This window comes from Microcebus murinus, chromosome 6 (assembly GCF_040939455.1).
Source record: "Microcebus murinus isolate Inina chromosome 6, M.murinus_Inina_mat1.0, whole genome shotgun sequence".
NCBI lineage: Eukaryota > Metazoa > Chordata > Mammalia > Primates > Cheirogaleidae > Microcebus > Microcebus murinus.
The window spans coordinates 22,142,164-22,157,053 of NC_134109.1; the positions used below are offsets into that span (position 1 = coordinate 22,142,164).

Genomic DNA, 14,890 nt, shown 5'->3' on the forward strand with positions numbered 1-14,890 from the left:
TTTTCCCATAGTGACAAAGAGAAGGAAATTGACAGAAGACATTTTAGTTATTAGATGACTCAGAAGATGAATATAAAGAGATAGCAGCACTCTAGATTCTAATAATGATGGTGAAATTGATTATATAAGCAAAAATCAGATTATCAGTCTTCAGATGAAAATATCATAGATGAATTATTGCAAACCCAAGAATCAGTAGTGAACAATAGGTTTCTAAGAACAAAAAGGGAATAGGATGCTCTCATCCAGTTAGTCATCCAATAAGAAGGACTTCATTATGCAATATTTTGCAACAAGAACCTGGACTAGCCCATTTGCTAAAAGGATATGTGATAGTATTTTCATGTTTTATTATATATGTGCACCAAAATTTACTTCATACAGTTCACAAGTGGGCAAATATTGAAAACAGCTTATATACAAAAGTGACTAAAAGGAAAAAAATGATATAGAAATGAAAATTTTCATTGGATTGATTATTCTAATTAATACTTGTAAATCTAAAGGATAAAAATGCAAATTATATAGTAAAGAAGATGAATTTATCAATTTATAAAAATTAGAAACTGTCACATTTTTAAAAGTATTGTCTTTTGAAGATGCCAAGTACAAGAAGAAAGAGTTAGAAGTAATGATAAACTAGAACCCATTAGAAATGTTTTTAAAATCTGAAATTAGTATTTACAAAATGGGTATTTGCAAAGTTCATGAATGACAGTTTTTCAGCAGTCCATTGTATTTCATACCATTAAAACCATAGAATATGCAATATGCTTAAAATTTATATTAACACTTCTAATAAAGTTATTTTTACTATCATTTTATTCTCTAAATTATTCATCAAGTGAATAAAATATAAAACAAGTGAAACACCCATTGGACCTAGATAGTAAATACTGATGACTAATTTTCCTGTTATACTAAAAATCAAACAAAAGTGCATTGTTGTGTTCCACATTCTGGGAACAAATGGGGTTCTGTATTCCTGTCCTTGTGTGTGTTTGTTACATCTTTGTTTGTTTGTTACAAATGAATCTCCTGTGGTTCCCATAGTATAAAAATTGCAACTAACTTCTACAAGTGATATTACAGTAAATTTGATAGACCTAGTTTTCACTTATCAATAGGTATCTTATTTGCATCTCCAGAATGTTCCTGAAAAACAATGAACTCCCTATAAGAAGGTGAGAGAACATATTTAAAGCAGTGCTCTGAATGACTGAGCATTTTCCCTCAGATATGTACCTATGTCTGTACCTTCTTAGAAATAATAATAGCAAATCTCTTACCTTTGACCTCTAACTAAAGCCTGGGAGGGGTGGGGGACTGCAAACCGGGAAGCAATATAAAATATTCCAGATTTGCTTTCTCTAACTGATACTTCTCATGAGTGTTGTGTCCTAGAATATCCCAAAAAGTAGAATGCCTTTCTCTCTTAATTTGATTTTATTGTTGCAACTTCATTATTTCATTTAGAGAAGTGGTCCCCAACCTTTTTGGCACCAGGGACCATGGTTTCATAAACCACATTTTTCCATGGAGCTGGAGGAGGGGGACCATGGAGGGGGGATTGTTTGGGGATTATTCAAATGCATTACATTTACTATACACTTTATTTCTATTATTATTACATTGTGACATATAATGAAATAATTATACAACTCACCATGATGCAGAATCAGGGGAAGCCCTGAGCTTGGTTTCCTGCAACTAGACACGTCCCATCTGGGGGTGATGGGAGACAGTGACACCCAAAACATGTTGCTTATGTCCAGTCTACTCTGTAATCTCATTTTGATTGCTGTCACTGCAGAAACCCCTGCTCCACAAAGATGGGATATTGGAAATGGAAGCAGGCTTTCCAGTGCTTTTGTGGCAATCTCAGGATATTCCACCTTAACTTTAATCCAGGATGTATGGAGATTTGAAGTTGTCTCAAACATACTTTTAAGGCCTCTGTCATTCGCAGTCTCAAGGAATTGATCCTTTTCTAGCACAAAGTCGATTCACCAGCTTGTTCACAAATGGATTGCAGACCCATTCCTTCCCAGTTCAGGGGTCTTTTGTGGTTGGGAGGTAATGCTCAAAGTCTTTTGAAAGCTGAGATAGGTGATCATGCACCAGTTGGGAGAAAGAAGGCCCTGGCTCAGTCTCTTTCAAAATCTCTGCTAATGTTTGAAACATCAAAAATCCCAGTGTGCACTCATCATCCCTGTATTTCCAGTTTGGCTTTGAATGCAGTCACTTTATTTGCCAACTTCTCATTCTCCCTGAAGTGACAGATTGAGTTCATTGAGCAGGTTGAATATGTCACACAAGTAAGCAAGTTTTGTGACCCATTCTGTGTCACTGAAATGTGCTGCCATTGGTGACTGTTTTTCTAGAAATCTCTGGAGTGGCTCTCATAACTCAAAAACTCTGGCCTGTGAGCTACCTTTAGAAAGCCATCTCACTTCTGTGTGTAAGAGATGTGTGTGCTCTGCGTCCATCTCACAGAGCTACACAAACATATGTGAGTTAAGGGCATGCACTTTAATGTGGTTGATAATTTTAATCACATCCCACAAAACATTGTTTAGTTCAGGTGACATTTCTCTATGGATGGCACAGTGCATATACACACATACAGAAACGACTTCCTTGACCCGAGTAGTGAAACCAGAAAGCTGTCCAGTCACGCCAGCTGCTCCATCCATGCATATACTGACACAAAATGACCAGTTCAGTTTTCCTGATACGTAATCATTCAAAGACTGGAAAAGTCCTGCAGCTGTGGTGTTGGTTGGCAACAAAAGTGCATATAACATATCTTCATGCACATCCTCCTCAAAAATATATTGCACAAAAAGAAGTGTTGTCGCCATGTTGTCAACATCAGTAGACTTGTCAACCTGGATTGTGTACCACAGTGACTCATTAATCCTCTCTAACAATTGTGCCTCAGTATCTTCTGCTATTTCATCAATTCACTTAGTTATGATGCTAGCTGAAAGAGGAACACGTGCCACCTTTTGAACTGTAGCTTCTCCTAAAAGTTCATGGCAGATGTCCTGCACAGCGGGGCAGGATCAAGTCTTCACCAGTAGTAAAGTGTTCTTGGCTTTGGTAATGCTGTTAGCCACTAAGAATAATGCTCTCAGTGCAGACACATTTGATGAAGTGGTGGCCTTCATGATTCCTTCTGTTCTTTGTGTTCAAATTTTTGTTTTCTTTTGAAAAACTCCAAAGGCTTGTCTTTTAATGCTGAGTGCTTGGTCTCCATGTGATGAAACAGTTTTGAATGTTTCATGGCTTCATTGAGTACTGGTCGCCGCATGTTATATAAAGTAGGCTTGGAGAATGTGAATCACCTGTTGCAATGAACCTGCAATATAAGTAGGACTCTTGGTATTTTCTTTTAAGTGCAGCTTTTATGTGTTGGCAGTCTTAGAGTCTTCTGCTGTCTCATCATTGGATCTTTCTCCCCTTTCACAGCAGCTCTCCAGGGACGTTTGTTTTTTATTCATTTTTGCTGGGATTACCTTGTTGGCTTACCAACACTGACTGAGACAAATATGCATTGCGGGAAAGAGGCGCAGAAGGAAGTGGTAAATAAAATAATGGGCAGGCCACATTCAAACTAAAACAAGTTTCAGATTCTGACTTAAAGCCTGCCACCAGATACAGCTGTACTGTTGAAGTATATCAACTCGCTAGCCACTATAAAGCTTGCCACCAGATGCAGCTTAATTGTAACTTGCCACTCACTGATAGGGTTTTGATATGAGGCTTCAGGCAATTGATTTATTATGGTCTCTATGTAGTCAAACCTCTCTGGTAATGATAATCTATATCTGTAGCCACTCCCCAGTGCTAGCATCACTGTCTCAGCACCACCTCAGATCATCAGGCTTTAGATTCTCATAAGGAATGTACAACCTAGATGTCTTGCATGTGCAGTTCACATTAGGGTTCGTTCTATCAGAATCTAATGCCCCAGCTGATCTGATTGGAGGTGGAGCTCAGGCAGTGATGCAAGCAACAGGGAACAGCTGTAAATACAGATGAAGCTTTGCTCACTCACCTCTACTCACCTCCTGCTGTATAGGCTGGTTCCTAACAGTCCATGGATCGGTACCACTCCACTGTCTGGGGGTTGAAAACTGCAGATTTAGAGTGAATTTCAGAATTACTGGCACACCCATACTCACTTGGCAGCATACAAGACCATTGCTAAATCAAATATAAATTATCTGATCTTTCACATTAGCCTTTTTAAAAAATGTTGAGAAGCAATTATAGCGTGTAATTCAATAAGTATTTATTGAGTAGCTGTTATATATTAACACCATAGATTTGAAGAATATTAAGACATAGTTCCTCTTATGAACTTCATGTTTGTATTTCCCCCAGAATTCATATTTTGAAACTCTAATCCCTAACAGGCTGGTTTAGGGGGCAAAGCCTTGAAGAGGGTATTAGGTTTAGATGAGATCATGAGGATGGAGCCCACATGATGGGATTAGTGTTCATATAAGAAGAGAAAGGTACTAGAGAGATGATGTCTCTTTTGTCTATGTGAGGATACAGCAATAAAGTCACTGTGCGCAAGCCAGGAAGCAAAGCCTCACTAGATACAAGATCTCCTAGAGCCTTGATCTTGGACTTCCCAGCCCCGAGAACTGGGAGAAATAAATGTTTGTTGTTCAAGCCACTCAGTCTATAGTATTTTTGTTACAGCAGCCAAATTAAGATAGTCACTATTTTAAAAGTTCTGAATTTAAAAGGGAAAAAAATGGTTAATGAAAACTTATAATATAATGCATATATTTCTCTGTATTGCCCTAACAATTTATTTTCATTCAGAAACCCAAAGAATATCTTTAAACTAAATCTGGTCAGGTTTAGAAGAATGAAATCTGATGGAGTGATATTATAGATTTGATTTGCACATAGTAGGTGCTTAATTCTTGTTGAGTAAAGAAAAGACTGGATGTGCTATTCAGTGTGTGGCTAATAAGTTTCTGTGAAATCCTATCTAATTTTCAGAGTATTGCATGTTTTCTAGAGTTTTCATAGCACACTTGAAATGTCCAAAGTCGTGTGGTTTTGGCTACTTCTAGTTTTTAATGTGTCTAGTAAGGTCTGCAGATCTTATTCATTTTAGTTGAATATGTTACAACCAAGTGGGGAAAGGGGCCTAAATTCAAAATTTCAAATTATTTTGGCAAGACCAGCTCTTTTTTCATGCTAACACCAGGCCACAAAGCTTCATTGTTGTCCAGTTGAATGAATGCATGGCTTTCATTTGGGAACTTTCTGGCAATTGAAGTTTCAGAAAAACTACTGGTTGTGGCAAATGACACATGAATTTGTTCACCAGATAACACTGTCAGCTATATTGTGTCCACTGGTTTTCATGATCCATGTTTCTTAGCCCATCATTGAAATTCAGCACCTGGAGGAATTCAAAAATATATACTTGTACTCGCATATAATTCATATGTCTCTTCTTACCCTTTTTGTTCAGCCATTCAGGGCATAGTTTAATAGAGCATCTCAAACACGTTCACCTTTAACATTAGCTGTTTAAAAGAGGTGCCTGCCAAAATGGATTGCTGTTTTAAATTGTTGATACTTTTAACTAAGTATGGTCTGGCGGTGGGGATACCTTGAGATAGTTCAGCTGAATTTCTGATGGTTTTAAAATATACCTGATAGTTTCTGCTTCTCTCTTCTTTGGCAACAGTCGTCAGGGGAACGCTTTGTACAAAATCCAAAAGCGTGTTTTCTAAGTGTTCAGAAAAGGATTAATTATGAAACCTGAAAGCAAACTTTGAAAATATAGGCAGAGTTGATTTCGGTTATTTTTGAATTAAGTCTCGATGCCACAATGATAAAAATAAAAATACCTTGCCTGATTTCTATTTAGATCTGATCTGCCTATCACCAGAAACTCATCCATATAGGGGGATTAACTGCTCACATGTTCTTTCAACATCCAAGTGCTGTGCGTGGAGTAATGGAAAATGATTAATTTGTTTTGTCATTCTCTTTGAGAACACAGGACATCCCTTAAAAAGAAAATAACCCTTTATTTTGAGGACAGAGAGGATTAATTATGTTCACCGCACCAAGGTGCTTTTAAGTAAATTAGCTTGGACCTTACCTCAGCCAGAACAATTATCATTCCTAATCAGAGTTCTTTACCGGGACCCTCTGCTCCACATTACATACGAAAGAGACAGATGTGATTGCCTATGTTAGGGTGTCTTGAGGACTTGGGACAAGGGCTTTGCAGGTTTCAGGGACATCATTAGCATTTCTCAGTATATGCTCTGTGTTACATGTCCCCATTGTGATGCAGGGATCAGCCCGTGTGGACTCATCCTCAGGAAGCTCTTCAACTCACTGGCTTCCTGTGCCACCTCTTTAGATCCACAGAAGTCTTTGTTCTCATTTCCTTTCTTTAACTTGGTCTAGACTACTCAACTCAACTTTACTGTCCCCTCATTCTTCTTCCAGTTCTGTTTTTCAATTATTGCTTATTTAATTTTTGAGTCTGTTTAGAAATATTCCGTGTTCCTCAAAATCAGTCAATTTTTAAATTCTGCTTTTAATACATTTTTCTCTATTTCTATTGCCACAATATTTCTAAGTTCTAAATGCATATTTATGTTTTTGATGAGAAGGGTTTTTGCGTAAAGTTGAAATTTATCATGTGACATGCCAAGTACTCAGCATTGAAAATATAGGGGAAAATATCATGCCTTTAAGGAGTTTGCAGTCTACTGAAGGAGACAAGTAAACACACAGTTACAGAATAATTATGCACATAATGGGAGATATATACATGCATGGGAACTACTGAGTATAGCATCCTAACCCAGAGTTTTGGGGGAGTGGTTCATGGAATAATAACTAATATTATCAGTGTAATAAAAGCTAGTGTTTATTAGCTCTTACTACATGCCAGGCCCTGCTCTAAGTACATTGCATGTCTTAATGTGTTTGATCTTTACAACAACTCTGCACAATGGGTATTATTATCATTCCTATTTATAAGGAAACTGAGTCCCAGTGCAGAGGCATGGGAATTTCCTTAAAGACACATAGCCAGTGAGTGACTAAACCAAGATTTAAACTCAGGCAAACTGGCTCAGGAGCCCATGCCCTTAGCTGCAGTGCTAGAGGAGATAGTGACCAAGCCAAGTCTTACAGAAGGAGAATCAGTGAACTAATTTAAGCAGTCTGTAGAGAATATTCCAGACTGATGAACCTTAATGTGCAACATCATGATGGCATAGGAGCTTTTAGGAGAGAAGCAAAAGTATAAAATAATATTTATGGCAATAGAACCAGAAGCTAATTAGCAGTATTCAGATAAGGGGGAAATTGTGAGATCATTTTTTTTATAAGTTAGGCCAATTATAAAGTGAAAAATAGTGAAAAGCAAGTTTGTTGCCTGCTTTTAGAAGCATCTTTTCTAAAAATACAAAATGACAAATATTTGGAGTTGGTAATTTGATGGGGCAAAAACCCAAGGAGACAAAAATGTCTTTCTTCCTATTTTATATATATACACACAGTCATTAACTTTACTTTTTGCCATAGAAGAGTGAAAGTTTCTCCACCCCCACAGGTGTTCTTGGGTAAATATTCAGCCTGAGAATCCCATATGTAGCTTACTCCCTATTTTGCTTTCTCTTTGTAAAATATTTTTTCCACACTCTTTCCAACCTTTTAAGCTTAAAAACCAGATCCCAACCTACCATGAGAAGCAGTTAAAACTACAGTAGACTAAGGCTAGAGCCTAAAAGGTTATTAGAGATGTTCAGGTCCTATTTGCCAGATTTAGAAACTGAGGCCCGTGGATTAAACAGTTTGCCCAGCTTCATACAACTGGTATGTCAAAGCTGAGATATAACCCTTCGTCTTCCTGATTTCCTATTAGTGATCTTTTTTACTTTATCTTGCTGCCCATCTTTAAACAGAAGGCTACCATAGATGAAAATAATATAAGCAGAGAAAACGTTTTGTGGACATTTAGAACATTTTCAGAAATTTACAGCAAAAATGAATGTTCTTAGGGTGTGAAAGTATTTGGGATAAATCAGGAGTGTTTGGTACGGCACCCTGGGCCTTCTGGGGATTCAGTCTGTTCTCCCAATAAATTCCTCTTGGAGCTCGACACAAACGATCCTCTGAGATGGGTCTCAGAGTTTCTGCTGCTGTCCAGCAAGTCCCCAGCCTGGGTGTGAGGGGCCCAATCTGCTTTCACACAGTGCTCCCAAACTCCACATGTTCTTCTCCTAGTTAAGGCTAAGGGGCTAGCAGTCTGTTCTCTAAACAAAATCCAGAATGTACCTTTGGAGAGTAAATGAGAACATATCACTACTCTGCCCCAAAGTCTCAAAAGACCTTCCATCTCATTGAGAATTAAATACAAAATCTTGAATGTGGCCTAAAAGGCTCTCTAAGATCTTGTCTTAGGCATCTTTGGCCTCACCTTATCATGAGCTCCTTACCTGGCCACACCAGGCTCTTGGCCATCCATTCCTGCAGTGTGCCAGACAGGCCCCCTGTTCTGTCCCCATTGCTTCCCCCCAGGGATTCTCATGACTTGGTCCCTCATTTCATTCTGCCCCAAAACCATCTCATCAGAGAGGCTATCCCAAATCAACTATGTCTGAAATAGCAACCCTGTCACTCCCTACCACTCTACCCTCCTTTAGTCTTCTTCAGAGCATTTATGACAACCTTACATTTTATGCATTTGTTGGTTTCTCCCCCATTAAAATGTAAGCTCCAAAAGGACAGAGATTGTTGCTTTACTTATTCATCTCTATAACAGTATCTGAGGCCTTCAGTAAATATTTACAGATTGAACAAATGTGAAAACCTTTCCTTCATCACATAATAGTCATTTGTTTGTTTAAGCAGCATTTGTTGAATATTTCTCCTGTAGCAGGCACTGGGTGGAGTGCTGGGGACACATTCCCTGCCCTCATGATGTTTAATGCCTACTGTTGACACAAACAGTAATCCAACAGTCCCACAAAAGAATATCAGTGCCCTGATGAGTATTTCCAAAGTGAGGTCCGTGATGCAATGGAGAGCTTGTGTGACAGGATCAGGAAAAGCTGGGAAGCCTGGGCTTAAATATAAAAGATAATGAAACTTAACCAGTTAACTTAAGGTCTGTACATTTCATTATATGTAAATTTCACATTTAAAAAATAAATAACGAACTGGAGTTGGTGATTTGCATGCTGGAGTAGTTAGGGGGAAGTACGCTAATATGTGCAATCTCCTTTGAAATGCTTCCTAAAATAAGGGGGATTAAAGGACAAACAGAGGGATGGATAGATGGATTGATATGTGATAAACAAATATAATGTTGGTAGTAGAATCTAGGTGTTGGGGATATGAGAGATCTCTAAATCTCTTTCAGATTTCCCATATGCTTGAAAATGTTCATAATATTGGGGGGGAAAGTGTTAACCAGGTAGGGACTGGAAAGAACATTGGCCATGGAGGGCACAGTATGTACAAAGTAATTTATGTGCCATAACGCTTCTATTACTTTCATGTTTTAGATGTCTGTGGAATAGTAAATGCATTTCTAAATATTGGATGTAATTTTAATTAAGTTTGCCTTATTTCTGCTTTGTACCTTGTTTACTGGTTTTTATTAGCTATGGTTTTAGATTGTCACTGACCTCTTCTCTATTTGGGAGTTAGTGGAGTTGATAGTAACTCACAGATTCAGCATCTTTTTGTTGCCTGCTATTTGGAAAATATTCTACAATTTTCAGTGCCCTTTCACATTCACTCTCTTACTTGATAATCACAGCTACCCTGTGGGTGTGGGATAATAAAGACCATCATTATTTATTCCCATTTGGCAAATAAAATACTGAAGCTTAGAAGGGCAAAGCAAAGTGATATTCCCAAAACTGCAAAATTCAAGTAAGTAACATTACTGGAACTCTTAATATCCACAAATCGGGGGTGCTGTTTTCCAGTTTAGCATACCTGCCACTTCCCGCTATTCATTAGCCAGCTGGAAACACATGTCTGGGACCTGTTCACCTAGAAACATAATTTCTTTACATGCCACCTTAGCAGAAATTGATAAACTCAGTCTCTTCCAAGAAGCCGTTCTTATAATGTTTGCCCATTTTTAACATGTAATCACATTTTTTTCCCTGAAAATGATCTTAAATTTCTTTCCCTTGTGAGTATAATTTATGTTCAATTTTAAGAAATAAAGTGATTTCAATTAAATAGATTGTAGATTTCAAGACACTTCTTCTTGTAAAACAGTTATAAGTGCCTAATTTATTGTTCAGTACACTAAAGTGGTCCTCATTTGTCTTAATATGTTATTTTTTATGTCAGGGAGTGGCAAGAACAATATTAAAGGGTACAATCTCAAGAATCACCAGGAAAGAGATGTGATCCTTCAGTTTATTCTTTGTGTTTTCTTGTTGAAAGGAAAACACACAAACACACACTTGGAGAATGCATTACATCTTTTTAAACTAATAGTAAGATAATGAGTTGACTAAAATTTATAATTTGATTATGTTCTAGAAATAAAGCAACAATCTGGAATGGCAGATTCTCTGTTTCATACAGTTCTTCTCTTAAAAAATATTGCAAATTAGAGTTGGAAAATACCTAGAAATCCATCTGTATCCAGCTTTTTCAATGAAGATATGCTACCTATTCTCAACTTTTTTAACATTACACTTTTTAAAGAAGATCTTCTACCACTTTTGACTAGAATGGTGTTATCTGAAGACAAATAGAATTTGTTGTTGACAAAAAATCTTCTAGATTTTAGCCCAAATGTGAACACCGATGTCATATTGCCATGTTGACTATTAATAGCATTTTTATATACTTTTATATGTTATATACCTTTATATATATACCTTATATATAAAGCCTTATATACAAGCCTTATATACCTTTATATGTTATATATATAACAAGCTTTATGTGCTCCAAGACACACATAAACACTTCTAAGTGGGTGCCTGATTTTCAGACCTCTCTTAAAATACACAGTCTAGAAATAGAGGACTCTTCTGATATTCCATGAAAGCCACGTAACTTTGAGCACCACACAGCTGGGGCTCTTGAAGGATGTACATCAACAATATGACCTTGCTGGTCTGTACTCTGCTACTGTTCAGTTTCCTTCCAGTGAGTGTCTTATACAATTTGGAAAACAGGGCCTTATGAAGCCAATACAGCTGTGCTGGATTGAGTTACCACCAGTGAAAAGGCATACAGTCTATCCTTCTTATGATCTCACCCTTCCTCTCCTTGAAACATGTTTACTCAGGTCCTTTTACCACCTTTTAGCCATTTGTCAGGAAAGTTTTGCAGTGGATCCCTTTCCAAATGAAATAGAATTGCATTTTTGAACCCAAATAAACGGCTTCATAACCTTATTTATTTAACATGTGTGTAGTGCCAAAAATACACACATTTATTTTTAAAATAAAAATATAGACAGCATTTCCTTTAATTTATTCATCATCTTAACTCAAAACACATATGATTTCAATAATACCCTAAGAAAATGGTAGTTGTTAAATGTTAATAAGAAAATAAGCATGCATTTTTACAAAGAAAAGTATATGTACTAAAATATGTTCATGGTTAAATCTGTTTCTTAAATTTTCTCTACAAGAGACAGGAATCTAAGAATTGCATTCCTCCCTTTAATTCCTAATTGCTGCTACTTATGTTGTCATACTATATTATTCAATTTCCCCGTAGTCAGAAACAAAGAAACTCCTAAGGAAAAATGTACTGTGGACCAGTACAAACAGCTCAACTCTATAGGAGTTTGGTGTATATTGAAGATTTTGGAATAGAAAAACTGGCAGCTTAATTCTTGCCCTTGTCAACAGATATCTGAAGACGTCTGTAGGTGCAAAAGCCACAAGACAGGTTTTGTGAATTTCGCAAAACTTGATCTTGCCCTTAGTCTAGAGAAAATAAATGAAACAACAAACCTATGCTTCTGGGTTTTTAATAAAGAGGTCAGGATTCAGTGGGTTTATTAGAACATGGTAACTCTGCCTTTGTCTTCATTCAGCCAACATTTATCTGAACTTCTTATAGACCATATAATATACTACACTAGTCCTAAAAATCAAGAAAAAAAAAACAAGGTGTTTGTATCATAAACCTCTTCTCACAGTTAATATCCATTCATCAACAGAAAGACTATTCAGATCCTTTTTGTGTGTGTGTATGTGTATGCCTGGATGTGTGGTCCTGAGCACAAACTATTTGGCAATGATGAGATGAAATTCTTCATGGTTTCATCTTAAAATTTTCTCTTTCAGAAATAAGCACATCAAGGGCATATCTGCAAAATCTAGCTGGTAAGAGTTGATAGCTAGAGAGGGGTTAGGCATTTACATAAAGAGCTCACTATTACAGCTTCTGGTCACTATCTGCTCCTTTTTTAGCTGGTGATTTGCCATGCAAATATTTTTGCAATAAGAACACTGCTCTTTCTGCATTCAGACTGCTTGGATTTGTACCCGTTTTGCCACTGTGTTGTCCTCAGTGCCTCATCTGTATAATGGTAATAATGATAGTGTACAGCTACCTCCTAAAGTAGTATAGGGATTAAGAAGTGCATTCAAAATAGAATTACATTTTTATGGTTCATTCTTTTATTATGCTACTAAACAGGATTAGGATTAACTGATCATCTGCTTTGCCACTGCTTCTAGGCCAATGCAAGTCCAGCTCTTCAAGCCTCTGAGATAAACCAAATACACTCAATGTGTTGGCCTTTATAAAATGGAGTCTTACTTGTGAATTTTTCTTTGTTTTGAAATTTGATATGAAATTTTGTATCTTGGAACACTTTTAAGAGAGAAACACTTTTAAAAATTTTTGTAGGCGTCTGACTTATTTATTCTAGAAAACTGAATTAAGAAAATTAAAGACCACTTAAGCACCTGTCATTTGCTGATACCATTATTAGAATGAATGTTGCTCCCATAATTCTAACAATGGAGACTTGTCCATGCCCTTTAAATCATTAGATAATGTAAAGTAGAAAAAAAAATAACCAACTTAAAAAATAAAAAGTTTCCCTGACTCTCTACACAAGGTATTTTACCCTAGGAACTAACATGATATATAGGTCTTATTGGCATCTCTGAAATTCAAGTTCCTTATTTTAGACTCTTCATGCGCTAATGAATCTTATCTCTCTAACACTGTGAGCTTTGGGGGAAAAGTGATTTTGAAATGACATGTAATGTGACAAGATTCTAATCACAGAACCCCAGCCATTCTCACATTAAAAAAAAAAAAAAAAAAGTTGCCATGCTGTGCATATTCTTGAGTCTATTGAGTCTGTATGCCAAAGTGGTGGTTTAAGCACATTTACACACATACAGTGAGGGGTGGGAGGGAACAAGAGCCAGAAAATAAATGTACTACCCAAAATATCACTTGATGAAATCACATTATGAGACCTGAGATGCCTGTAGGCCTAAACTCAACGTCTTCATTACTTCACGTCTTATTGTTGTAGATCCCCTGGACATCTCAGCATTTGTACATGCAATTTCCTTAAAATAAGTGCAGTTAACTTTTTTCTTTGTATAATTTTTATGTCTTTGGTATATGCACATTTCTCTACTCAGTAAGTTAACTTTTCCTGAAGAACAGGAAGTATACTATCTATGTCTTACAGATCTTTCTGTTATATCTAAGCTACACATTTGTTGATAACTGATTAACTAGAATATAAGAGAGAGTCCTGTGTACCAGAAAAGTATTTCTAATATTGAGGAAGATATTTAGGAGCAACACATAAGTAGATTTTAAAATAAGCCACAAGTGAAATGAATGGTGAGAAAGTGTAAAGATGAGTTTATGGAAACATAGAGACAAGAAATCGTGGGAGAGAAGAGTGTAAAAATAACTTAAGAAAGAAGGAGCCAAGGAGTTTTTCAAGACTGACTCACAAAAATGTAGCTGTTTGAATATATACCCACAAACATAACAAAATAGTCAAAAAACTAGCATGTGAGCATGTGCAAGAAAAAAAATGGTTGACTGAAAATTTTAAGCAAAAATATTTGTGTAACATGCTGGATGTTTTAATAGGAAAAGAGAACATTTGCTTATTTTGACAACAAAATGAGTTCAACATATTTAATCTAGGTTCAGAGGATCACTTTTGAATGAGAAAAATTATGGAATGAAAAAAGAAAGTACTAATCATACTTTATTATTAGAGTGTGTTTATGAAGATGATTTTATTCAATGCATAAAATTTTGCTTTAAAATCATCAGGGCATTGCTTTGTATTTTATTGCTTACAGGCCAATATAATTCTTAAGAAAATCTGTAATTTTATTTAAATAAACATAACAAAACTTGTGGCTAAAACTACCTGCTCTCCTAAGCCTTCAAGTTGTGGTCTATATTAAGAAACATGTCATTTTGATGAATCTTTCCTATACTTGAAAAAATTAAATGAAGTCATTTAAAATGTGTGGCAGTTTAAGTGAGTACATGCAGACAAAAGACTAACAATAATATAAATGCTAAGCAGAAGGAACAAAATGCTAAATCCTTTAAATGGACCCTAAAAAAGAGGACTTTATGAACTTGAAGAAACAGCACATATGACTTTCTATTTCAAAATGGCAAAGTAAAGGTGTTTCTGCCCTTCTCAAAGAAATCACATTACAAAAATAAGGATAAGAGATAGAAACATTCATTTGCATGTATCAAAACTAGAAGACATCTGTAACTCCAAGTCACAGAACATTGAAAAGTGATAAAATGACTTGGAACAGAAAAGTTGAAACTCATCTACCTGTTAAGGGGGTAGCAATGGAAAGCGAAT

General features: G+C 36.3%; 1 protein-coding gene and 1 long non-coding RNA gene across 6 annotated transcripts in view; one reads left to right on the forward strand and one right to left on the reverse strand.

Moving 5' to 3' along the window:
* The window catches only part of CEP128 (centrosomal protein 128), a 362,607-nt gene that overhangs the window by 325,185 nt on the left and 22,532 nt on the right, over positions 1–14,890 (forward strand). The window lies entirely within an intron of this gene.
* The window catches only part of LOC105867833 (uncharacterized), a 75,291-nt gene that overhangs the window by 12,055 nt on the left and 48,346 nt on the right, over positions 1–14,890 (reverse strand). The gene's annotated exons all lie outside the window — the stretch shown is intronic.